General features: G+C 42.4%; 1 protein-coding gene across 5 annotated transcripts in view; it reads right to left on the bottom strand.

Moving 5' to 3' along the window:
* KLHL32 (kelch like family member 32) overlaps positions 1–26,956 on the bottom strand; it is a 299,877-nt gene that overhangs the window by 200,897 nt on the left and 72,024 nt on the right. The gene's annotated exons all lie outside the window — the stretch shown is intronic.

Raw genomic sequence — 26,956 nt, 5'->3', positions numbered from 1 at the left:
TTTGGGACTGAAAAAGAAATCTACTCTTTGGTTCCTTCTATGGGAAGCTTAGTCAGACTTTAAGATGCAAGATCTGACAACTCTTTATTGCTTGTAATAGCTTGACAACATCTATTTCCATTTTTAAAAATTGGTAATTCTTTTCCATTTATCAAACACTTGATGTTTTACAATGTATTGAAAACTACTTAAAAATAAACATTGAAGGACAAAAACCCCAGCTCATGCAAACTGCAAACACTGTTAACTTTTAAGCTTAATTATTTATAAATGAGTAGTTATATTATTTTAACATCAGTAACATTAATGGCAGAACAAACAAGAAAGCACTACTTACTAGACAACTGCCACTGCAAAATTTAGCACAAAAAGCCTTGCTGAGTTGATTTTTCTGGGTCTTATATCAACATTAGCTAATGACTTTTAATTATAGTTATTCTGTCTTGGCACTTAAATATTAAATTTACAAAAAATACATTTGGAATCTAAAAAAGTCTCCAAAGCCTTAAATACATTTTGGAAGGTAAATTAAATTTTAATAATAAAAGTATTTGCCACTGTTATCTTTAGGCTGCCTCCATATATACACTGTTGTATTTTGAACTCAAATGTCCAGCATTATTTATAGAATCTAGAACAGGGATAGGCAACCTCTGGTATGGGTGCAAGAGCATGGCACGCAAAAGCATTTTGCTTGGCACACAGGCCTCAGGGTGGACGATGGAGAAGGGGCCAGGGCTGCACCGCTACAACAAAGATCAGGCCCCTTGCAGCTGCCTGCCCTCCACCTCTGACATGCCTACATCTTACAAGTCAAGCTTGCAGATGTTTATAGCACTCTGCCCAAAAAAGTTGCTGGCCCTTGATCTAGAATTAGAGTTTATATGCCATACTTCAGGTATAATCCTTTTATTCAACAAGCATTTAAAATAACACATTATAAACCCAAAAACCGATATTTGTAATTTTAGGAATCCTTCTAGTTAATATGTTTTAGTTTAGAGCTGTGTATCCATGTTCTCTACATTGTATAACTAAATGTTCTTTGACACACAAGGAAATGCTATCTATTACAAGTTTGAAAACATAATAATGTCCATCCTGTTTAACTAAGTTAAATTACTAAGTTGTTTTAAAGCATTGGCTTACAAGTTCCAGGATAAAGTTTTCCATTTAAACCAAAAGTCATAATTCCACCCAAATCTGCCCGTTCTCAGGGAAAAGTCCACTGTCTAGATGGACTAGAAAAAAGAAACAAGCCAAACAGAAGGCACTACTTAGACTTCAATTTTTTGTACGTCTTTCCTATTTCAGTCTACCGTTCCTTTGAGATCACTTTCTTCTTACAAGTCTAAGGAAAACAACTGCCCCTTGTTCCTTTATACTTCATGAAAAGAGATTTTACCCTGTCTCTCATTGCTTCATCACTGATTAAAACAGGGCAAAGAATTTCAATTTCCATATAAAAACCTACACAAAGATGAAGTCATGACTGAAAGAACATTTCGGTACTCAGAGAAAAAAGCATTAGCCGTGTCCTTTAATCTTTCCAAAAAGCACTGCAAACCCCAGAAATCCAAAGTCCAGAAAGTTTTTTAAAAACTATAGACAGAAATGTACAGTTAAGATTCCCAAATACTCAACTCTCTCCTTTAGCAACACCAGGCAATAACCACATGCTTGATACATATTTATGTTTGGTGTCTGGTCCACATAAGATTAGTTTTTAAAGACATGTTATAGGTATATAAAACATTCAGAGGAAAACTAAGAGGAAAGTTTTAAATATACAAATTATTTAAATATATATTTACATGGTTTGGGAACTCAGAAAAATAACATATATTTTAAATATATATATTATATATGTTACTCCTCTGAGTACTAAAAAATGAAAAAGTATCATTTTATTTTTCTTTCTCAATTTCCTCACAGGGCAACACTGGTATTATCTGAAAGTCAGTAGGGCTCAGCAAGGGTACTGCAGTGTGCTTGTGCATACCATATTTCAGGACAGTTGCTTAAGGTATTATTATAATTTGTACTAATCTAAAGTATTAATTTTGCAGCTAAAGAATTATCTGCTTAAACAAAAGTTGATAGCGACGTGCTACATTGCTATATAGTACGCTATGGTAATGTAGCAATCAAATGTGTCTACACATTATCACCAGCTACGTAACCATAGTGGCACGCTCCCCAGGTGTAGTGTGCTCCTACAATGACATAGCAGCAAAATTTACCCCTGTGCCACATGCACAGCGCGGTAACCACCCATATTGCGCCATGCTTTAGTACTTCCAAAAGGAAGTACTAAAGCACAGCGACGTATATACACAAAACCTAGTTCTATTTCTTGGTAATATCTACGAGCCAAACAATCTTGTCCTTATTTAAGGAAAGCTCTCTTTCACATAAATTAAGCTAATGTTAAAGACAGAAGGAATCTAATGTAAATCCATTACTTGTACTGCCAAAGTCAAAATCAGTGTCCCAGGAGAATTCACCTAAGACTATGGAAATCAATGAGACTTCAGACGCATTCAGTTCCGATTTTTATCTATTTGTCTACATGTTATACTGTCTTATTCAAGAGAACTTATAGGAAGTAAAATACTTCTGATTATTCCAAGAATTCAGCATTTGTACCAGCAGGATTTGATTTGAATTTGACTTATTTCCAAACAACATTTGGCTTTGTTCATTACTGAATATAACTTATATGCTGCAAAAATTTAATATGGTGCTTTCTCCAAAGTAAATTATGGGTAATTACTCTTTAGCTAATAAATGCACTATTGTACAGGGACTGAGGTCACAAATCTGAATTTAATCAGACTACTTAACATGTAAACTTGCTTATGTTTATAGATGTTTTTGGAATCAGAGTCCAAATTTCCCAAGAGTACACTTTATATACTGATTAAAATAGATCACCAGATCATTAGATGCAGGGGTAGCAGTGGATATAATCTTCCTGGACTTCCGGAAGGCTTTTGACACTGTCTTTCACCCCGTTCTCATTAAGAAACTGGGGGGCTGTGGTATAGACACCCACACAGTCAGATGGGTCGCCAATTGGCTGGAGGGCCGCACCCAGAGGGTGGTAGTACATGGGTCCTTCTCAACCTGGAAGGACGTGGGCAGTGGAGTTCAGCAGGGCTCAGTCCTTGGGCCCACACTGTTCAACATCTTCATCAGCGATTTGGATGAGGGGGTAAAAAGCACCCTGTTCAAATTACTGATGACACTAAGATGTGGGGGGATGTGGGCACATTGGAAGGATGCAACAGGCTACAATCAGACCTAGACAGGTTACAAGGGTGGGCGGATGAGAATAGGATGGGTTTCAACACAGACAAGTGCAAGGTGATGCACCTCGGGAGGAACAACTGGCACCATACCTACAGGTTAGGGAACTCCCCTCTTGTCAGCACGGAGGCGGAAAGGGATCTGGGGGTCATCATTGACTCCAAGATGAACATGGGCGGGCAGTGTGGAGAGGCAGTTAGGAAGGCCAACCGCACCTTGGCATGCATCCGCAGATGCATCTCGAGCAGGTCCAAAGAGGTGATCCTCCCCCTCTATGCGGCACGGGTCAGGCCGCAGCTGGAGTATTGTGTCCAGTTCTGGGCGCCACACTTCAAGAGGGATGTGGACAGCATGGAGAGGGTCCAGAGGAGGGCCACTCGTATGATCAGGGGACAACAGGGCAGGCCCTATGAGGAGAGGCTGCGGGACCTGAACCTGTTCAGCCTCCACAAGAGAAGGCTGTGGGGGGATCTTGTGGCCTGTTTTAAACTAGTCAGGGGGGATCAGCAGGCGTTGGGGGAGTCACTGTTCCCCCGAGCACCGCCAGGAGTGACCAGGAATAACGGTCACAAGCTGGCAGAGGGTAGGTATAGGTTAGATATCAGGAGGCGCTACTTCACGGTCAGGGCGGCTAGGGTCTGGAACCAGCTTCCAAGAGAAGTGGTGCAGGCTCCTACCCTGGGGGTGTTTAAGAGGAGGTTAGATGAACATCTTGCTCATTTGACCCCAGTATTCTTTCCTGCCATGGCACGGGGTCGGACTAGATGATCCGCTCAGGTCCCTTCCGACCCTAGAAACTATGAAACTATGAAAATGCTATTCAGATGTTTTGCCTCACAGGTGAGTAAGAGCATACTTTTAGTGTGAGAAATGCAATCTATTAATGACTGGTTAAAGTTTGTAAAACTTTCCCATATTCCATAACTTCAATGCTCACCAGACCACAGTTACTCCAATTACCAATTTTAGTCCTTCATGTAAACATCAGATTAAGCTTACGTTCTACACCTTCAGAACACTGCATCATCATGTGTTCAATGATCACGACATCAGGACTCGAACAAAGCTCCTAGTATACAAGGATGTGGTAGTTCTAACTCTTCTCTATGGCTGTGAAGCTAGGGTGACCTACAGGGACCACCTGAAAAGCCTGGAACACCTTCATCAGCACTACCTCCAGAAGATCCTTGGAAAAAAGTGGGAGGATCGTCATATAAGTGCCAGTGTCCTTAGCGATGCTAACACCACCAGCACAGAAGTGTTGATTATTCAACATCAGCTGCAGTGGACATGGCATTGTGTGTGCATGCCTGATGTTCATTTACCAAAACAACTGCTATGCTCCCAACTCAGCCAACAACAAAAGACACGTGTGGGCCAGAAAAAACACTTCAAGGACAAGCTCAAGGTGAACATTAAGAACTGTGGCACTGACATCACAAGTTGGAAAAAACTAGCCCAAGACAGGGCTACATCATGACACCTTGTGAGAGAAGGTACATCTTACTTTGAGGAAAACCACCTTGCCCTAAAGGCAGAAAAATGACAGAAAGGAAAAAAGACTGAGAAATCTGTGGTTCAACTCTTCCTTTAACCAGCACCTGTGGCTCTAGGATAGGCCTTTTTAGCCATCAACAGACTCATCTACAACCCTTTACTTGACCCATGGAAGTGATCATCCTCGACTGTGAGAGACCACTGACGACGACAAAGCTTACAATCAAATTTTTATTTTGTTTTTACTTATGCACTGCTCCAGAGAGTCGATTTTATACACATAAGTGCGCGCACACACTAACACAGTTAAAAGTATACTATCCATATGCCAAAGTCAAGCACTTGAAAGTTAGCAAATGCCAGAGTCAAGTTGCTAAAAGAACTTAATTCTATACCCTAGAACATCCATCTTCTGCAACAAATGAGACAGGGGTCCTTTGTTCATTAGTGATTAAGAAAAGAAAAAAGCATGTAATAACCTTGTAACTAGACAGTGTACAGCAATGCATAAGCTTAGTTTTATGCACTGGGAAAAAGTCACACTGGCAGGCATATAGCCCTCCTCTCTCTCTGCTGAGGGGCATGCATTGGGTTCAACAATTTATAGAGAGGGGTGTCCTTCCAATAGCGTGGCCTGGCTCTCTTTCTCCAAACTCTCTCTCTTTTCTACTGTTCCAGCAGTTATACTGCATGCACTGAGGCTGCTTAGGCTGTAATGCAACCCCTGCCTTAGAATATTCAGCAATTTTGGCAGGCTCCCAATTTTTTTCTGATGGATTCAAATGAGAAACCGGAAGTGACCATTTCTAAACACTTTATATCTCAGTTAAATCTGAATGGAATTTCAAGGGACAACAAGGCATTTCTGCAGGCTGAAGGTAGCCCCCCTACCAATTATAAAAGGCTTGCTGCAAACTGTGGAGATGCAAGAGCTTCTTAAGACACAGGCTGAAAGAATCCTTTATAATGGAAAGCATTAGGCAACCAAAATAGGGGTTGCTACCAAGTTCTACATTTATAATAATAATGATGTGAGGTAGTGAGAGGTTGAAGGATCAGTACCTGGACAAAATGCTTTTGGGGTCCTTTAAGACCCCATATCCTACCTCTGTGAAATGTCAACAGTACCTAAATGTAGCATTTCTGTTCCTTTAATGGCCCTCATTTGATCAGTATATCAAAATGAGAATAATTTAGGATGAGATGAAGCATCTGGGTTTCTCATCCCTTCCCCTGAGATGATGGTAGACTTGTTTAAGAAGACACTTTGTCTAGGCTCTTTTGTCCAAATATAGAACCAGGTCAAGATATTTAGGCAACTGATCAATTTCATTGAATTGGTGCTGCTTAATGGAACTTGTAATTTAGTCATGAGTAAGAATACCAATCTTATATTTAGGAGTAAAACTTGATTGAATAACATCAGAACATATGTATCTTGCTGCATTCTCCCTCAAGTGAAGGAGTATAATCAAAATAATCTGGTTTCTGCATTTTCTTCTTTAGTCTAGGCTTTCTTTTTTTTTTTTTAGTTATTATTTTGAGAGTGGGGAGGATTTCAGGTCATTGTGCCAATTTCCATGGTATCCAAACAGCTTCCAAAACCTTCTGCCAAAAATGGATTGATTTTTTTAAAAAATCACTAATTTTAATCACTTTTGCAAATCAGCCAGCAGGAAACCCTGATTAAATAATTCACTTAAATTTGTACTTTTAGTAATAAGAAAGACTGATTCTCATCACAGCATTATAGAAAATTGGTCTTGGAGGGACCCTGAGAGGTCATACAGTCTTTCCTCCATGCATTCTTGATGCAGGTTTGTCTTAGCTGCTCTGAAGAACCTCTATAATGAGGGAGGTTCACTGAGGTACACTCCACCGAGACCGGGGGTAAGCATCTGTGGCAACATACCTTAAATGGCACAGGAGTCTCTGGGTGGGGCACATGGTAGACCACGGAAGGAGTATGCAGCAGAGTGACAGGTAGGTAAGGAAACAGAAAACAGAGCAGCAGATTGGGAAAGGCACACAGGCCAGGAAGCACAAAGCAAAAGAGCTGATTAGGAGGAAGAAGGGGATCAGAGTAGCACTTGGGAAAGATGTGTGGCTAATTTGTGGCATGCCTCCCAAAAAGGCAAGTGGGAGGGAAGGGGCACAGGGAAGGGAAGGGACATGGAGGTGTAGATCGAGACCCCCCAAGGCGAGGGAGAGAGTGGAGCTGGGCCTGGGATTGGGGCAGGGGTAGGTGCTGCCCAGCCAGGGCAGGGTGGGGCACCATAGAGAGCCCCGGGCTACTCATCCAGAGGGTGCAGAGTGGGGTGGCTCCTGCTGCTGCGCACACCCTCAGGGGGAGGTATGCAGGGCATGTGCTCCCCAGATTTGTGTGCAGGGAGAGGGCAGGTTGCCCATTGTGGGCTGAGATCAAGGGCTGTGCCAGCCTCTTCTTGTCAGGGGGGCTGGGCTGGGGCTGTGGGGAGGATGGCGGCAGCACTGGGGGAGGGCTACAGGGTGGGCTACACCCCAAAATTCACCCCCTGTAGCTGCCCTCCCAGCACCGCTGCCACCTGCCCCACCCCTGCCCACCCTGAGCAAAGCCCTGGCTCACCCCCGCCAGAAAGAGGCTGGTGAAGCCCCCAGCCCCAGCCCACAGTGGGCAGCCCACCCTCACCCCAAGCACAAATCTGGGGGGCACATGCCCCCATGCCTCCCCTGAGGGTGCACGCAGTGGTGGGAGCCACCCCGCACTCCTCTTCCAGGTGAGCCACCCATGGATCCATCCCATGCTCTGCCCAGCTGGGTAGCACCTGCCCCTGCCCCTACCCCAGCCCCATTCCTCCCCTCACTGTGGGGGCCTCAATCTGCACCCCCATGCCCCTTCCCTACCTCATGCCCATTCCCTCCCTCACGCCCCTTCCCCTCCCCAGACTTACTGGCCAAATCCTGCTGCCGGGCTGCATATCAGCAATTGGATTGGTATCAGCTGATGTGACTGTTAATAATTGGCCACTGGTATCAGACAAAAATTTTTTTTATCAGTGCACCTCTACTAATATCTGGCATTTTCCAAGGGGTGCCTTGAGTCTATCCAGGGGTACCTCAAGTCTAAAAAAGGTTGAGAATCTGTGGTTTAGACAGTTTCCATAATGGCAAACAGTTGACAGATTTGGGGGAACAGAAAGTCAAGAAACAAACTGAGCTATAATAAATTATTGAAGCGGCTGCTAAGGCTTTCGACTGAGGCTGAACAATTTATTTTACTCAGAGAGAAGCTGTCAATCCTCACATACATGTGAGGTGTGGAAGAAGGCGAATTGGGCATCTCGTTCTACTTTTGTGGTCAGTCACACCTCCATTTTTAAAGTTTTGGCTATAGATCTTCATCCCTACCTTGGTCCTCTTGCACTCAGTAAAGATATACAGGGCTTTCAGGGTGACATATAGTTGATGAACATAGCATTTTTTCTGTTTTCTTGCATTGCTTTTAATTTTTTTGTCAATCAATAAAAAGAAACTGTAACTAGTCAAGACTGAGCTGAAGGACATACAGTATGGTCATTTATTCAGAATGTCAGTGTTGGTTCTGACCTCATCAGAGGTGTCACAGAGGTGATATACTTGGTCTAGTGGAAGATTTCTTTTTTCTCCTACTAACTCTAAATACCTGATTTAAATCAGAACCTTTATTAAGGTCATGTGACCTTAATATGTTTTTAAGAATGTTTCAAGATTCAAGAGTCTACTGTATGCATTTTCCAGATAGTTCATGCCACATTCTCAAGGTAGCTGCCAGCAGCTCAGAATGAGGGAAGTATAAACTTGCCTCCAGCTGTTTTCTGTCCTACTTTATATCCAGATTCACTCACTTTTTGCTTCTTTTTAACAGGTAAGGAAGACTTTACCTGCTATCCATACTTACTACCTCCCCTGTGTGAAAATTGCAAGTCTCTTTAGAAACAGACATGAATACATTCACTCCCTTCTGAACATAAGATATAATCTATATAACATAGGGCAAAATAATCAGTAACCTATATAGTAACCCTAGAAACAGCATTTGGAGAAAGGTTAATTTCTGGCAAGTTTGAGAGAGGGAATGTGTCAAATTTAAACCTAAATTCCCCATAAGTCAACATACACCCTATACCCCAACTCTCCCCCTACTTTTTCTCTGCTTCAGCTATACTCTAAACATTTTCTATTACTCCACTATAAAAATTAAATTAAAAGAACATTAGGAGAGTGCAAAAAGGTGTCAAAAGCCTGGAAAGATATAGGAGAATTCCACCCTTTTGTGTATTTCGCATAGAACCCTTTCCTAATTTGGTGCCTGAAAGCTGCTTTTCCAAAGAAAGTATTTGTTGTGTATTTGAGCGTCCATATGCATGTTCTCCACTCTATCAGCAGAGAATGCTTGAATTGCATGATCTTATGTTACTGTTTGCTGTTCTGCTTTAGCCATATAATATTGGAAAGTTTTTACTTGTTGTTAATAAAGATAGCTCCACTGTTCTTCCTTGTGATCTTTCCAGGACAAGAATCCCATAGATACACTAAAGTATTTACAACACTGGGGGGAAAAATAAATTTGTTTAATGGAAATGCATACCAAGGGAAAAAGAACAAAATGAATAACTGGTACTTGATGTATGCGGGGGGGTGGAGAAATAGGAGACAACCACAAAACAATGCAAAAAAGTTCTCAGTACCAATAATGACAGACAATAAAATCAAACACAATGCATTCCTTTCACCACAAATCATAAGCTTGTACCCTTGTGACAGGTCATCTCCATCTTCATACTACTAGTTACAATCAGGAGGAAAGTGAAGATTGTTATAGAACACCATGAAATAACAACTCATTTTCCCAGGTTCCCAACATTTAAAAACTTGATGAAACCAACACAAAAAGAACATATAAACAGAATATAAGTGCTGCTGTGTATTACAGGTATCTAATTTTACAGTAAACCTGTGGATTAATACATTGCATATATAAAAAACCAAAACAAAACAAAAAATAACATTTTGGTTGTAAATCAAGCATTCAAAACTAAGGAAATGCCATATTTCGTTAGGCCTGCAACCTTAATTCCACCTCCTTGTGTGCCCATCATATGCATGAGGCTCGAATACTAAGTATAAGATATTGGCCCTTTAAGAGAAGCAATCCAGTGCTTCTCAACTTTTTTAGAAACAAAGTACCCCATGTTAGACTCAAGGAGCCTTTCACTAGACTCAAGACACCCATTGGAAAATGCCAGCTCTTAGTTTTCCCTTTTTTGAGGGAATAGAGGAATTTTTCTGTTGCAAGAAACTCAGACCACAACAGATAAAAATTTTTTGTGACAATATGGGTTCCTATTTGAAATCTCTGGCCATGTCCAGACAACAGGTGTCGTGTGGTATGTGGTATCACAGACCTATCTGTGGCACAACACACTGCACATTCAGGTGCTCCCCACACTGCTACCTCGCAGTTTGTGTGTGTGTAGTGAGGGTTGACCCCACGAGATCCTAAGGTCAATAAAACCCATGGGGAAAAAAAGGTGATGTATGCGTCGGAAGCGCATGCCACCCAAAACTGGATCCTGGCCAGCCGGAGCCATGTTCCAACTATCAGCCAAGCTCCCAGCTGCAGGATCACAACAGCTGCAGCTTCCCTGGCCCCCAGGTAAGGCTGCTGAGGCCAGCACAGCTCCTGGCCCCAGCCTACCCTACCCGGGGTAACCTGCCATGTGCCAGAGCCCACGTAGCACAGGCGTTCCCTGGGGAAAAGCAGCAGCAGCACAAGGTATGCAAGGGCTCCACATAGTTATATGATAGAGCTGCTTCCCAGTTTTATGCTTCTCCTTTAGTTTATTCTGTTAATAAAAGTCTAACCTGTTCCTTGAAACTGATTTCAGCTTTTCTGCTAAACCCATGAGCAACACACTATGGAAAAAAATCCAGCAACTATGCAATTCAAGAATGCATCAAAATTCATACACAATGAGGAGGCACACAAATCTGCATGGGCAACTTTGAAAAATTTGGCTTTGCAACCTCAATGTCATGCTTTTAATATTTCTGTATACAGTTTCTAGGGTTTCTGTGGATTTTTTAAAGGGAAAAATGGTAATGCAGAGTTTATCACGGGCAACAGAAATAATCTTCCCAGCAACAACTGCAGGGTCTTAATCCTGAACCTTTAGTAGTGCATCGTAGACTACCAGCAAATGAACCTTGAGACTAACAACATTAATGGGAAGGCAGAGAAACCAGCTACACCAAAGCATGTGTGTTGTGCCTGGGACATAGCTAAGAGAGCCTTCCTTGGCTGTCATTCTCTCTCCAACCTCCAAAATCCTGTGACACTGAGCTGCCTTCTGAGGAAACAATACTGACCAGTAGAGCTGTGTACTGCGTTACAAAGACACACAACCAGCATGGTGAAGCGTGATCTACCTCTTTTCCACTTGTTGTTCTGAGACATTCTCAATTTAGCAAGTGTTTACTGATGGAAATAGTACAACTTTGTAATATATTCAAGTCCAACTATTTTGCCAGAGTTATGGTGGCCACTCTTTCCTGAAGGATGCCAGACAGAGATGCTAAATGGTGACTTGTAAGTGAGTTAGAACTCAGTAAATAAACAAGTAAATAAATATAATATCAGCAGTTCTTCATTCAACAAAGGAAATGTCCTTCTTTGTCCAAAGCACTGTCAAATTTGAAGGGCTTACTACAAACAAAGGTGTCCAGGTTTCTCAAATAAAATAGCAGATTCTTTAATAATGGAAAGTATGAAGAGCCTAAATATAGGCTCCATACAAGCTGCTCACCTACAATAATGAAAACGCTAAGTTAGCAAAAGAACAGAGAAAAAAAGTAAAGATCTGTGTGATCTAAAATACTATTGACTTTAACAGTACATTAAAACATCCTTGATTTCTAACAGGAACCACAAACTTTCAATAGATGTTATTGATTACTTTAAAATCCCACCACAACTACTTTTACTTACAGTGATGTTTGATGCAAGTAAAATGTGAGTGTTTAGAAACTACACCAAATGTGTGAAGTAAACAGTCACTCGAGAAATGGAGATATACTGTATTTACTGGAATATAAAACAACCCAGAATGTATGATGATCCCCCAATAATTAGATTCTATATATGGAAAATGTATATATTTGTTAAAATATTCCAGGTACAGAATCTGATTATTTGAGTTTTGACTTGAATTTGTCCCCCACCCACTGCTACAGTTAGGGAGAGGGGGGGAGGGGCAGAAAGGCAAGACTCAGCCTCAATTCAGACCTTCAAGGGTAGTAGGGAAGGGGCATGGTCCAACCACAACCTGGCCCTGCAGAGGGAAAAGGGGAAATGGCCTGGCCCTGCTCCAGCCACAGGGAAAGGGGGAGTGGCCCAACCCAGATGCAACCATGGGAAGGGGGAAAGGAGGTATGGCCTAGCCCTGATCCAGATGTGGGATAAGAGCAGCTTGCCCTGCTTCATGGGGCAAAGCAGGCATGGCTGTCGTATGAGGCTTGGGGTTTGGAAACCTGGCAGGGGAAAGGGTTTCTGTATTAATGGTCACTGCTCCCTCGCTGCCAAATTTCCAACTCATGGGAAGCCCCACACTCCAGATGGCTCTGCAGACTTCATTTGGCCCATGGGCTGAAGGTTGAGCACCCTTGTTTTAGGTGACTGTTTACAACTGCATTTGTACTTTCAGACCAAGAAGATTTGATTCTTACTTGAAGATCAGTTTTAGTTTAAATGCAGATTTTCATTACTCCACTTATTTTAATAACAGAAAGAAAAAAAAGTGTGCCAATGTTATTGGCAGACTTGCATTTATTTCACTGGACGCTCAAGAACAGTAAAAGGGACAAACACCCACATTCACTTTAATATTTCTAACAATGTCATGTACTTAATTCATAAAATTTATAGCCTCCTCCTTGGTATTATTTTAAACACCAACAGGTGCTATTCAATGACTGTGCACTGTTCAAGAATGATCTGCATGACCACAAGGTGGCAGGACAATACCTCAAGACTTATGCATATCTCCAGGAGTCAGGATCCTTGAAGTATCTTATTTTCCCCAATCTAAGCAATATTCTACAAATACCCTAATAGAGAATTTGCTTGGATCCTAGTAAAGACAAGATAGTTCAAAGTTTCACACACATTAAATTCTGATCATATATTTGCCTGGTGAAAATAGAAAGAGCATGGCAAAACTAGCCATGGTTTGACTAAGGAAAGAGGATGAGGAAAGGATTACATCAAAATGAGGAACCTAGTGAGACTAGGACTGGAAGTGGGGAGGACGGAGGTACGGGAAGCATATAGACAACTGTATGGATCTCAGAAACATGATCTAGGCTCAAGTATTTATTCAAACATCTTGAAAATTCCCCCAGGATGATTTCACCAATTTGTCCCACTTTTATAAATTCTGTATTAAAACAATTCCTCAATATACACCTAATTCATGGGTGAAAATGTTTTGCTTAACACTTGGTACAGTAATATTAGCTTGAAAACTTTGAGTCAACAACAAGAAGTAAAGGCCTAATGTTTTCAATGTAGAAAAGGGTTTGCTATCTTAGCTGAATACTAAAATAAGGAAATACATGTTGGGGAGGGGGAAAAAACAGAGAGAAAGAGGGCGCATCTACACAAGATGCTGACTGCGTTGTAGCCTAACACTACTGCACAGCAGTGTCGAGTGGCAAAAAACGTGCTGAGATGCTACTGTGCAGTAGTATTAGGCTACTGTGCAGTAGCGTCACTTAAAATGTGTTTGCCAGTGCTACTGCACAGTAACACCAGTTATTGCGCATTTATTTAATACTTGTATAAACTTGCTTATACAAGTACTAAATAAATGTGCAATTGGAGGTAGTCTGAATCAAGGAGACAGAAAGTGGCTCAGAGAGGGAGACAGCAGATCAGATAAGCATAGATCCCACTATTGCCTGGAAGGCAGTCCAGGATTCCTGAGTCTCACCATTCCCCTGAAGTCAGCAAGTATCTGAATCCCAGTAGCAAAGCACCTCATACCCCCTCTAGTGCTGGTACACAAATAGGATAACAACCTATTATTGCTACCAGTCACTGTTAGTTCTGGCAGAGAGCTGAGCAGTGCATTTAAAGGAACCAACCCTGCTTCTGTCCCAGCTGGATGTCAGTGGGATGCTTCATGATAGTGTTTCTGGTTTTAGCAATTTGCCCTTTTAAAAAGCATAGCAAGTCTCCCTGTCTCTCTCTCTCTCTCTCTCTCACACACACACACAGAGAGAGAGAGAGAGAGAGAGAGAGCACATGCCAGAAAACTATTACTTGTTTTATTGTCAAATAAGACATGCAGCATGTTTTAGGGAGGCAGAATGAAAAAAAAATTTTTTTCAGAGTCATGGCTGACCTGATGAGGCAAAAGCAACATTTTAAGCCCTTTCAGGACACTGCAAAATTGGCTGCAGCTTTGGGCTACTCAGACAAAAGCTACTGCCAATTTGGCAGTGGTTGTAAAAGGTTAAAACTAACTATTATGTGTACTTTGTTCCTCCCTCTCTGGCTAGGAAAGGACAGCCCTGGGTGGCACTGGATTTATGACCTAGATACCTTGTTCTGGGTGGACCCAAACCCTCAGACCAACCATGACCTTTCCATTCAATAACAGGCAAATTTTATTGATACATAGTGATAACAGAAAAGAATAATGTAAGTAATTCTATATATCATCTAATCCTAAGGCTGTCATCAAAGCCAAGGAACGTCTGGCTAGTACGCAAGCTTCATTCTGAGGTTCTCTTGAATGTCAGATGTCAGCAGCTTGGAGGTTGGAAGCTGAAGCCCACTCTCCCCCTGACTCAAGGGGTGGATGAGATGGGCTGGTGGTATGCCCTCTGTCCATGGTGCCTCAGGTTCCCCTCTCAGGGACCCTTCTTGGAGATGGGACCCTTTGTTGCTGTAAAGTCTCTGCTTTTGTATTCTTTTTCCTTCCTGATGACTTTTCATCTATGGCTATTGCCAATTGGTCTTTCTGTGGTTGTCATACTGTCCATGTTCTATCCTGTCAACACATTCCTTTTTTTCACAAGCCCATCACATGCACACATCCTAATTTCAGCTTTCTGGACCGTCTCCTAATTTGGTCTGTTCCCCCAAAACCAGAAAACTCAGGCTCTTCTGAGCTGGTGCCACCTTAACTCATGTTATGGAACAGTGTGGTATATGCGCACAATTTTCCAGGCTATGTGTATATCTGTTGGCCTTGTTATGTTAGATACCCTGTCTGCCTTACAGGCTGTGGAAACTGTGTGACCGTGTGACCAGGCCTTAGAAATCAATTAACCCTTGCTGCTGCCTTGGACTATTGTTCTAATGCATATATATATTACCTATAAGCCAAGTCCCAAAAAGCAAACCTCTAAATACATTTTCTAGCCATCAGTAGCCATTGCAGTGTCTACATGCTTCAATTCCAGCACAGAAATCATCTTCCCCACTGTATGAAAGTAAATATGATATTAGAGTTATAAAGTCAGACATTCAAGAGTTAGGAAATACCAAAATTAAGGTCAGCTGAGATTTTTTTTTCCATGGGAAAGGTACAAGCAATCTTAATTCTGGCATTTCCTAACTCCTGAATGCTTAACTTTACAACCTTAACCTGAAGTGTTGACAGCTTATTTGTGAGTAGGTGGATGTGCAAAACTGAAGTGAAGCTCCTTACTCAGAATAATTCCCAATGGCCTGCTTACCAGGCCTTCAAAGGGACAATATCACATAAGTGTCATTCTGGATTACACATCCTACTATAATAATGTCACTTTATGTTAAGATACAAAGCTGTTTAAAAGGAATCTGGTATATTAAAAAAAACTGGACAAGAAGGACTCCTACTTCATTGGACAGATTATAGTCTAAAGAAAAGCTGCCTATTGATCTATAGAGTAAACAGCTCAAAAGCATTTCTCTTTAACCATTTTTCAGTCAAGCAGCAGTCTATGCTTCCCAGTTAGTTCTTAGTGTGATGTAACCTAGTAGGAACAGGTAAAAACACAACCTTGAGATTGGATCCAATAATTACTTATTTTTTGGTGTGGGTTTAGGAAGGGTATATGATGTTTACTTCAGGATACCTCTAACAGCATTGTATTTATTGTGCCAATTATGGTAAACTGCTTAAAACTGTAATACAATGTTAAATCTTCCGTATTTACACAAATCCAAGGTGACTTTGAATTTAAGATGACCCCCCAATAATTAGATTCTAGACATGGAATATTATATGTTTGTTATAATTTTCCATGTCCAGAATCTAATTATTGGAGGGTCATCTTAAATTTGCTTTCCTCAACACTGCAGTGGAGAAGCATGCAGTAGGAGGAAATCAGTGGGGGGGAGGGGCAAGCAGCAGGGGAATCAAGTGGCCCCTAACCACTTGTCCTCCCCACTTGCTCCTCTACTGCCTACTCCCTCTTTTGCCCCTGCTTACCTCCACAGCAGCTCCATCTACAGCCCCACTCTGGCTCAGGACATGGAGTACATGGTCACTTCAGCCCCTGCCCAAACAGGCAGCAGCAGTTGCAGCAGTGACAGCTCTGGCCCCAGCCCCAAAGGCAGGTAGTAGGGTGAGGTGTGGGGGAGAGGCAGGGACTGTGGCTGTGGCTATGGCACCAACCCTGAGCCAGGGGCAGGCCTGGAGCTGAAGCTGGAGCCACAGCAGCTGCCTGTCCCTTCCCACTTATACCTGAGTTCAAGAAAAGGGGCTTTTTTCCCCCTCTCATGTTGAATTCAGAAAAAAACCTCATCTTGGATTCATGTAAATGTGGAAAACTTTGTTTAATTTGTTTTAACTTTCTGGTAACATTTACAATAACATTTTTTGGATGTTTATGTTCTAAACACATAACGTCAGCCATTTACTGCTGAAAAGATCAATATATTCTGCATGTGATTCTGTGACTCTGAAACTACATGATTTCTGGACCATTCCCTCATTCTTACAGGAAGTGCTACATACACATATATATATAAAAACATATGCATTTCTATATTTTAATATATGTACCCATTCCATCAGAGTGGCAATAACAACCTCTTTTCTAAAGAAATTCTACACCTATACTATGAAGAAAGCCGTATAGTCTTCAGTGAGGATCATTCCTCTCACCCTTGGTGCTGAACTGCAACTGTCCAATCTGTCTGAACAAAACAAAGCATGTTATATATGTCACTTTCTTAACACGGTTGGTAACAACCACTCAGCCAACAAGCAAAACTGGTTTCTAGGATATGTAAAAATCTGAATTTAAGAAGTCAGCCACCACAGCCCCACAGCATTTGCTGTTCTCTAAATCTATTTTTTTTTTAGGACTGGCAATCTACCTGAAATACAATCATTTTTATTATATGTATTTTTAGGCATCCAAAAGCATCATTCAAAAAGTGCTGTAAGCACCATGACTATGGGCTAACCAGGCATTAAGACTATGTTATTCTGGTAAGACATTGATTTCCCTATCAATAATCTGCTGTGTTCGGTCATCCTTTTGTTTGCATGGGAGTCTCTCCTTCATTTTACAGTGCCTTCTGCAGAACAGTAATGCTTTTGTTGTTTGGAAAATTTAACTTTAATCTGTATCAACTTTACTAATTGTTTGACATAGGTGGTTTACTTCTTCCAATAGCTATTTATTGCTATAATGCATTTGCGTGATAATCGCTTACAGGAACATTCTGCATGCTGCTGGCTCAAACTACAGGAGAATACAAGAAGCAAGAAGCAGACAAGGTGAATGTGGATTCTACACCTCCTTTTACACTCCAAAACCAAGCTCTATCACAGTTCTCTCCTTTCCCTGCAGAAAATCAGAAAAAAAAGGCTATGGGTGGACAGAGAAAGACAAGTACTAACCTGCTGCAGAGCTTTTTCATGCACAGCAGCACACATGTAGACAGTGACCCAGCTGACTGGGGCTGCCTGCCAGCTAGCCCCATGGTGGAGCACCCTCATGTCCCAGCCAGCCTGGGTCAAAGCAGCCCTGGGCTGGCAGGCTGCCAGCCATCCCCTTGCCAGCTGGGGTTGCTCTGACTTGGCTCAAAATGCTGCAGTCCTGAGAGCATGTGTAACCACACTATGCACCTGAGTTTATTGCTGCATGTTAATGTGCACATGTAGACGCACCCTATTAGCATAGGAGAACAGCTCCCTCAGTACACTTCTACTTTAACCCTTATGAACTACTTGTAGATGACCTCCCATATCTGAAACACATAGCTAAGCTAGCCTATGTTTTTTTACATTATTCTTGAATTAAGCATAAGAGATGGAAGTTCCTCCTTTCCCCAGGAACTCATCCAGTCCTTTCACTTAGGCTTTGGGAAAGCTAAATTCACTCTTAACTGTGCTGTCTGAATAATAGTTACTAGTCCCATGTTCTGTCATTCATCATACAAAATATTTTATTATAACTAGCCAGAAACAAGAATAGATAGCCAGAAAGTCTTCTGTGCTATTCATTGTCTAATACAACATCAGTGCTGCTGATGAAAATCATCACTAACTTGACAGTAGGAAGATGTTACAAGTAAAATTTAAAAAGGAAACATATAGGTAACATTTTAGGAGAGCCATCTGAGAGCCTTTCTGATACATATTATGTGGTGCACATTTCTGCCAACTGGCTTTAAGAAACTTTAGTTTGGTACAATTAATTATTACAAACCATAAAATCATTTTAATCTTCCTTGATTCTTTTTCTGAGAACAGATTTCAACTCCTATTTCAAGAGCAAAACTTCAGTATGCTTTACAGTTGGCTCACTCAGCCAAGGCCCAGAATTAAATACTTATTATGTATTAAAAGGCTATTAATAAAAAAAAGAGATTTAAGAAGGGGGAGACTGAATGGCTCAAGGAATTGATAATGGGATGTGGACTTTCTTCTAGCCTACACAGACATAACTCACATTAGCAGCTGACACATCTGACAGGCTCAGGAAAAAGGCAAATAAATAATATGCCCAATAAATAGGTCTGAAAACTGAAGCATACTTAGGATGTTCTCTCAATATTAAGGTTTGATGCATAAGATGTCAGATAATTCTCCACTACTTTATCTTTACAATTTCTTTGCACCAGTGAAAAGTATGGGGTGGGGGGTGCAACTGGAGAAGCCAGATTGGTACCTTTTTTACACTAACTCTGCATTCCCTTGGACAACACAAATCTGTTACATTTACAAGTGCTGAAACCACTGTGAACACTGATGCACAATAATAAGATAATGTTTACTTTTTTCTAAATAAAAGCTTGTAAGACATATGAAGAATGCTTAACTAATAACAAAACAATCATTTTGTTCCAATTCTTTTTTTTCCAAATTACATCCACAGACTAGTGTGGATATAATTCACAATAACCAGAGTGCCAAGTGCAAAAATTCAATGTTCATTTTATCCATGTTTTAACATAATATCATACAAATTTTTTTTTGCTTCACGGCCCAGTTATTAGACAGTTTTGGGTAGTGCCCACACTGCTAGGTGCAGCATATATACAAAAAAAGATTGGGACTGGAGACCTTAAACCTTAATAAGGAGGAGGTCAGGAGAAGAGGAGGAAGGAAGGGAGCAAGGAAGATGAAAATGAAGGACAGAGCAAGGTGACTAAGTAGTCACATGGCCACATTCAAATTATACAGTGAACATGTTTGGTGGGAAACGTTGTAGCTATTTGTGTTCTGACTTTGAACCCTATTCAAAGGGGCACAAGCAGGCAAAACTACTTCTCAGCATATACACTTGATCTGAGCCTTCCAGAGGCTGAGATTTACACCTAATTAGAGTCCTTCTGAATATCCATACCACACCAATACAACACAAAAGGTGAGTCTGTTACAATATTAATATAGCATTATAATTCTTGCTATGAAGGCTATAACAAAATAGTGTGAAAGGAATAATTTCTTCAGAGCATTGGAATGAAAATACTTAGCTCTCTGGGAGGTGAAATCTGTGTACCCAACCATAAGATGAATATTGTGCAATATTAATATTTCCAAACTCTAGGATCATTTATTCCTAAGAATATCATCAAGGAGCAAAGTGAAGACAGATTATATTGGTTCTAAAAGAATGAATGCTTGTTATAGCCACTCTTATTTACATGATTTTAAAGTACCAAAGTCATTTTCTAAATTGGAAACATAACTTTATTTTTACATTGAACAATGATGATCAACAATAATACCTCCCCACTGGGGCTAGGTACAAACATTCAAAAAGCCAGACGCTGAATCGATTCAGTCTTTGCAGGTTAGTCTAAACTGTGTAGCTTGAACTGAGAAGCAAGTGAACAGACATTCACTTTCAATTCCACAAAGGCAGCCACATTCTTGCAGTGGCTCAGGCCAGAAGCTGGGAGGTGCTAGAGCACTCCTCCCAGCCTCCCAGCCACTCCCAAAGGGAAGGGAGGAAGCTTCAAAGCTTTTCCCCCCTCCCTGCTTGAGTGGAGGGAGCATGGCCAAACAATAGCCAGAACACTTTAAAACAGGGGTGAGCAAAAGCTTCTGGCCTAGCGACTCTTTGGCTGTTCCCTAGCCCTCCCTCCATCTGAATGGAAACTCAGTAAGATCAGATGGAGGGAGGGGAGAAAGCACTGCAATGAGCTCACATCACGGGACCTGGGCTGGATCCATGCTGTACCACATACCATGGAGTCTCTGGGGGCCTAGCAAAGAGCGAGAGTGCGGGGGGGGGGCGAACTGCTGCAATCAACCCACGCTGCAGGGCCTGCACCAGGCTGGGCTAGTTCCATACTGTGCCAGGTGGTAGGGAACTAGCCTGTCCAAGAGGGAGCGGGTGGCAGAAACCACTGCAATTAACCTACACCACTGGGCCTGGGCTAGGCCAGGTTGGCTCCATACTGTGCCAGGCAGTAAGAGCCATGCAGCCGGAAACCACATGGTGCTCATCAAGGTGGGCTGCAGCCAGAACGATGGGCAAGGGGGTGGGGGGCGGGAAGCAGTGGCAGCAGGTAGGAAACAGTGGCAGCAATGGCCAGCAGGAGTGCAGGAGGGAAAGTAGGGAAGCGGCAGAGGAAGGGCAGCAGTGGCAGTGGGGGAAATGACAGTGTTGGGAAAGTGGTAGCAGTGGCAAGCAGGAGTGTGAGTAGGGCCCACGCCAGTGCCCCAGAGCCAGTGGGCACCCAGGGTGGGGCTGCAGGAGCACAGAGCCTGGATGCAGGGTCTGCCTGGCTCTACTGCATGAAGGTCATACACAGTCCACGCAACCCACATGCCTCTGGGAAGAGCCCCGCGCAATGAAGCCAGCAGTCCGGCCACACTCACAGGTCATGAGGAACAGGGGGGAGCTCTGTGCTGTGGAGCTGGGTTGCCTCCAACACTCTCCCTGTCTCTGCAGCCAAGCCCCATGACCTGCACTGTTAGCTTCATCAAACAGGGGCCAGTGGGGCTGGCCCCCCACACTACCACCTCCAGCCTGAGACTAGGGTGGGAGCAGGGGAAGCTGTGCACTATGGGACTGGACAGGGCTATCTCCACTCCCTGCCACCACATGCAGCTCCAGAGATTGGCATACTCCAGGGACTCTGAGGACCCTCCTCCCCTGCCCCCCCATGAACATGACCCCACATCCTCCCACACACTCCCACTCCACCCAACATACTCCCACCCCAACCACATACCCCATACCCACACCCATCCACCTGCCTCCACATGTGAGCCCTGGGTGGAGCATGGCCATGCTCCTCCAGGGAGGAGACATGAAGGAAACCCTGGCGGGGGCTGCCCTCTCCCCTACCTCGAGCATACAGCAAGGGGCAGAAGCGTGGCAGCCTCTCCCATGCAGACCCGCCGAGGTCCTGTGTAGCCATGGAGGGGGTTTAAACCGCCCTTCCTCCACATCAGCAAAAACCTAGCAGGGGCTGCCCACCACGCAAACTCTGGCTTGGGTCTGGGCCCAAGAACGGGGTTTAAACCCCCCTCCCTCCCCATCTCAGCATACAAGCCCTGGGCCAGGGCATGGCCACATCCCCCTACTCTCTGCTTGAGCAGGGAGGGAGAGGGCAGGAGCCTAGCAGGGGCTCTCCCACAGACCTTGCCTGGGGTCTTGTACTGCCAGGGAGTGGAGGATCAAACCCCCTTCCCCACTTCAGCTTGCCAGCCCTGGGCTTAAGTGAGGCACAATGGGGAAGTGGGGACAAAAGCCTGGCAGGGGCTGCCCTACACCAGGCAAACCCCAGCTGGGGTCCCCCACTCTGCCTCAGTGTGCTGGCTGGAGCTAGCATCTGGCCACACCCCCTGTCCCCTCTGCTGAAGCGGCAAGCAGGGAAAACCCAGGCAGAGGCTGCTGCACCCCTGCCAGGCAGACCCTGGCTTGGGTCCCATGTCAGTGGGAGAATGGGTTTAAACCCCCTTCCTTTCCTCCACCTCAGCCTGCTGGTCCTGGGTGCAATCTGGCCACACCTCTGCCCTGTCCCCCTTCTCAGCTCTCAAGTGGTACGTGGGGAAAAGCCTGGCAGGGTCTGCTCCTCCCCTGCCAGGCAGACCCCAGTGGGGTTTCCATGCAGGTGAAAGAAGCAGCTTAAAGCCCTCTCCTCCCCACACCCCTACCTCTTTCTGCTGGCCTGACCAGGGGTCTGGCCAAGTCCCCCCTCTCCTCCAACAGTGAGGTGGGGAAAAAGCCCTTAAGAGACTACTCCACCCCTGCCAAGCGGACTCTGGCTGTGATCCAGGGCTGGGTCTCCTGTCCTTACCCTGTTCTCAGCCAGCCTAAGCAGCAACAGGGAGCAGAGGGGCAGGGCCAACTTTGCTCTGCTGGAGCAGACAGCACAGGCCAGCTCAGGGCCGCAAAGAATCCTGGGATGCTGGAGGACTCTGATTTAACTTGAACTAGGAAGGGGTCTAGGACAGAAGTTCCATAAACTGGTTTGACTTAAATCAGTTAAGTCTGATACTACATACAACCAGATTTATCTTAAACTAGTTTTGGCCATTTTGAAAGTGGTTTATGTGCACTGAACTTCTGTTCTGTTACAGGTTTAAAACAGTTTCTGATCACTTAAACCAGTTTATGTGTAACTTCTGTCCCTAGCCTTGCAGACAAGTCAAGTAACATATTATATTTGTTTTGTGAAATACTAAACAACTGTCAAGGGCAGTTAAACTCCCAATGAATTTTAATCCATTCTAGAAATGCAGTGATCTGGTAAATATTGTGTACATATACAGACATAGTGTGGGCACAGGAAATTATTCTTCTTTTAGAGAAATGCATGGTCTGAAGCAGATGTTATTTATACCTCATTAGACAATCTGTTCCCAGTTAGCAGCTTTTCTATTAACTTATTTAAATTGTTAGCATTTTTAAAGAGAGCTGGTTAGAAAAACTAGCAACTACACTGAAATTAAACAGGTGAAACTGAAGGTGGAATTAAGTGATTAAGATTCACTGTAAAAACTGCCAGTTACTATGAAACACTGAGAGCCTATCCCTTAGATCGGTGGTCTCCAAAGTGGGGTGTGTGCACCCCAGAGGGTGCGCAAGACAATCCATTGGGATGCGAGAAGAAAATAATAGAACTTCTATTTATATCTATATAAATATACATATATTGGGGGTGCATGCTCAAAAATTTTTTACTGATAGGGGTGCACGATCAAAAAAGTTTGGAAATCACTGCCGTAGAACATATCCTGATGAACATTTCCGTGAACTGACACTTTGACTGGCTCAAATGAATTTTCCCCACTCCAAAACATGCAGCCCAGTTCTATAGCCGCACCTGTTGCCTCAGCATGCAGGAGCCCTGTGGCTTGTGCATTCTACTGCCATGGAAGAAGCGTGGATACAAGCATGGCCTCCCATGCCCCAGTTTCCCCCACTTTAACTCTCTCCATAAACGTTCAAAAGGAACTCTGCAGAAGTGGTAGAAAGGAAGTTTTGTAGTTGTATTATAGTATGCAGATCCCTGATGCAAGCTCCTAAAACCTGCTTCTACCAGCTCCTACTGGGAACCACTTACTAGTTGTTAACCAATTCAAGTGTCCCTTTGCAATCCTAACTATAGTCAATCCAAAGTTACTCATCTAAAAAGCGTTTGTAAAAATATTTTTAATAGCTGAACGCAAAGGCAACTTCCCCATGTTTAAGAACACATAGAAGCATTTTGTTGCAATTATGATCGCAATGGGGTATGCTTGCCAGTTTGATAGAGGAAAATATAGCTTGGTAAGTCTCACGTAAATATTATTGAATACCTATTTTTTAATCTTCATGATTCATTACATTCATGAAGAACTAATGACCAAGGAAAAAGTTTTTCTTGCACAGCTTCAGTTATAGATGATACTTTTAAAAGAAGTTTTCATATACTGTAGAAGTACAGTATCCAAAGGACTACAATAATACAAAACACACAACAGGAACAATTTTCTTTTATGAATAAAAAGGTTACCAGCATCAGCACAGTGAGTAACAGACTATTTCAGTGACATTTTTGTGTGGTTTTCTGAGGAGATACCTTGAAAAGAGCAATTTCCTGAGAACTTTTTATTTCACCCTAATGGCAAGGAAAGCCATTAGGTAAACGCTGAATGTTTCAAATTTAAAAGGAAAAACCCAACATCAAACACATTAATAAATGTAAATGTACTACACCACAGTACATAGTAGGGGCCAACCCTTGTTTTCACAGAATTCAGTAGGAACTTAATCACAGCCTATATTGAGAGCTAGACTGAATGCATACCTCATGGGTTTTAACAGCTTGTAGTTTATTTGAATTATTTATGATAACACTTCATAATATTCCAGTAAATGTACTGAAGTATAATTTGTAGAAGTAATGAAGTTTTATGAATGCAAGACAACACCTAGGTACTCAGCTATTAAATTCTTGCTAAGTAGGCCTCTATTTCTCTGAAGTATGCAATGTAGTGAAATATAAGTCACTGGAGGTTCTAAGTGTCCATAAATTTTAAGAATCATCAAGGATGTTGAAAAAAAAGACAGACATTCTTTTGAAATCCTTTCCTTTTTCATGTCCTTGTAACAATGTATTTAGCAGAATTCAGAGATTCATTGGAATCTGACAAGCCATGCTGTGAGTGCTTCTATTTTAGCCTCAAACATGCAACCTCTGGGTTGTCAACCATGTGTCTTAGCACCTGCCTCAATCCTTCTGAGATGACATCTAAGTACTCACACCTCAATGCTCCAGAGTTATCCTGACTGAAGATGTTATGACACCCTGACTGATCCGTGCAAAGAGAAAACATTTGAGATAGCTAAGCCCAATTGGCTGAGGTCCAAGTGGATCTGGAGAAATCTACCAGTCATTCACCAGATGGAGAGGTGAAGTTTAACAGGTGAATCATTATTTGGTCTACTCTAGGGCAACATTATAACCATGGGGTCCCATTTCCTTTTAATGGTGCCAAAATAACACAGGTTAAGAGGCTAGGGTGGGACTCCAGAACCAGAATTCAGACATATTCGCATGAAGCTCTGAAAAAACCCTGAAAAAACAGTGTGGAAACTGCCTGAGAAAAACCCTGCAGAGATTTGTTCTCCTTCCGTCCCCTGCTCCCCCTACCCCACCCCAAACAGTCAAGCAGCCTGCATTATGCAATTGATTTCCCCATAGGTTTTTTTTATAAAACCAGCTGAGGAAGTTATAGAGTTCATTTGAGCCTATTATATGCTGCTTCTTTTTTTTGCTGGATGTTGGCACTATCCGCCAAGGAAGTCTTCATGCGTATCATTTTAATTATTTAAAACAACATTAAATATTGCTGTTGTCAGCAGGTTCACTAATTACCACCTTGGTCTTCACAAGCATTTAAGTGTAAGGCATTTGATTTCAACTGCTATGAGCTGTCATACAACTGTGAACAACTTTCCATTCAAAATGATATGATGATAATAAAAGGGCACTCCATTACAGGAAGGATTTAGTGACTTGATTAAAGATGCTATTTCATAGGGACCATACACCATACACTGAAAGCTCTAAACAAAAATCTTTAGCAGTTGCAAAGTACTCTTCAATTGCAAGTACTTTTCAATTTAGGTATTTTGTTAAAGTAGTTAAACAGAACTGAAAGTTAGTTATAATAAACAGCAGCTAATCATTCTAAAAACCTGGTTTAAGACCAAATATATGTATTTGCTAAAATAAACTCCTAATCAGGGCCAATGTTAGTTTGAGTAATAGTATGATTTTTAGATGGGATGATACCTAAAGATCACTCCTTATAAAGTGGTTAAGACAGCTTTCTATGTATGCAGCACATCTCCTCCCTCCCCCACCTCCAAATTTAGCCCAGTGACTGAAAGAGTTTAACAGTGTCTATGGTGAGTTAAGACAGGGGAGCCAAAAGAGACAAACACAACTATTAGAAACATGAAGGTTATTTATGATATATAAGGTTCAATTTACATACTAGGCAGCTTTTTGATGGCATAAGTGGGTATAAGTGCTATAAGACTCAGCAGATCTGTATTGAACATCACATTACATATCAATTTGGTGAATTATGCAGAGCAATGCTAACTCTGACAAGTAAGTCTCCAAAGCATAAGCCAGAAGTTATTGCCTGTAAGAGATAAGAAGTCAAAGCACCTGTAAATAAGGGTTAGCTGTGCTTATCCAAAAGGATGCGACATTGTCTGTTTTCCAAAAACTAGCAGGGCTCCTTGAACTTTGTATTTTCTATAAAGTTCTTTAATAACCTGATGGTGACAAGATATAGGGCCAGATTCAAAAGGCACTTAGGCATCTAACCCATATTTCAGTCAAACTGAGATCAGAAACTTAAAAACAATTTTGTGACGCTATTATGACGCTACTATGCAGTAGTATTGGGCTACTGTGCAATCAGCGTCTCATATAGATGCACCCAGAATTGCATAACTCAAAGCTTCAGAAACCAGAAGGCAAATATGAAAAAAATCAAAAAGATTTTAAAGTCATGAAGTCTAGAGCCCAATTCCCAAATTCTGAATGCGTTAGGTTGACAATACTTAAACAAAAAAACACTCCAGGGATGTTGTAACATGAAAGAGCTACTTCAGGATGGGCCCATCTACACAAGCTGCATTAATATGCATTAGC

Source organism: Crocodylus siamensis, chromosome 1 (assembly GCF_052110815.1).
Source record: "Crocodylus siamensis isolate JL-2025a chromosome 1, ASM5211081v1, whole genome shotgun sequence".
Lineage (NCBI taxonomy): Eukaryota > Metazoa > Chordata > Crocodylia > Crocodylidae > Crocodylus > Crocodylus siamensis.
Note: the sequence above shows the minus strand (reverse complement) of the source record. Positions and strands in the feature narration are given on the sequence as shown.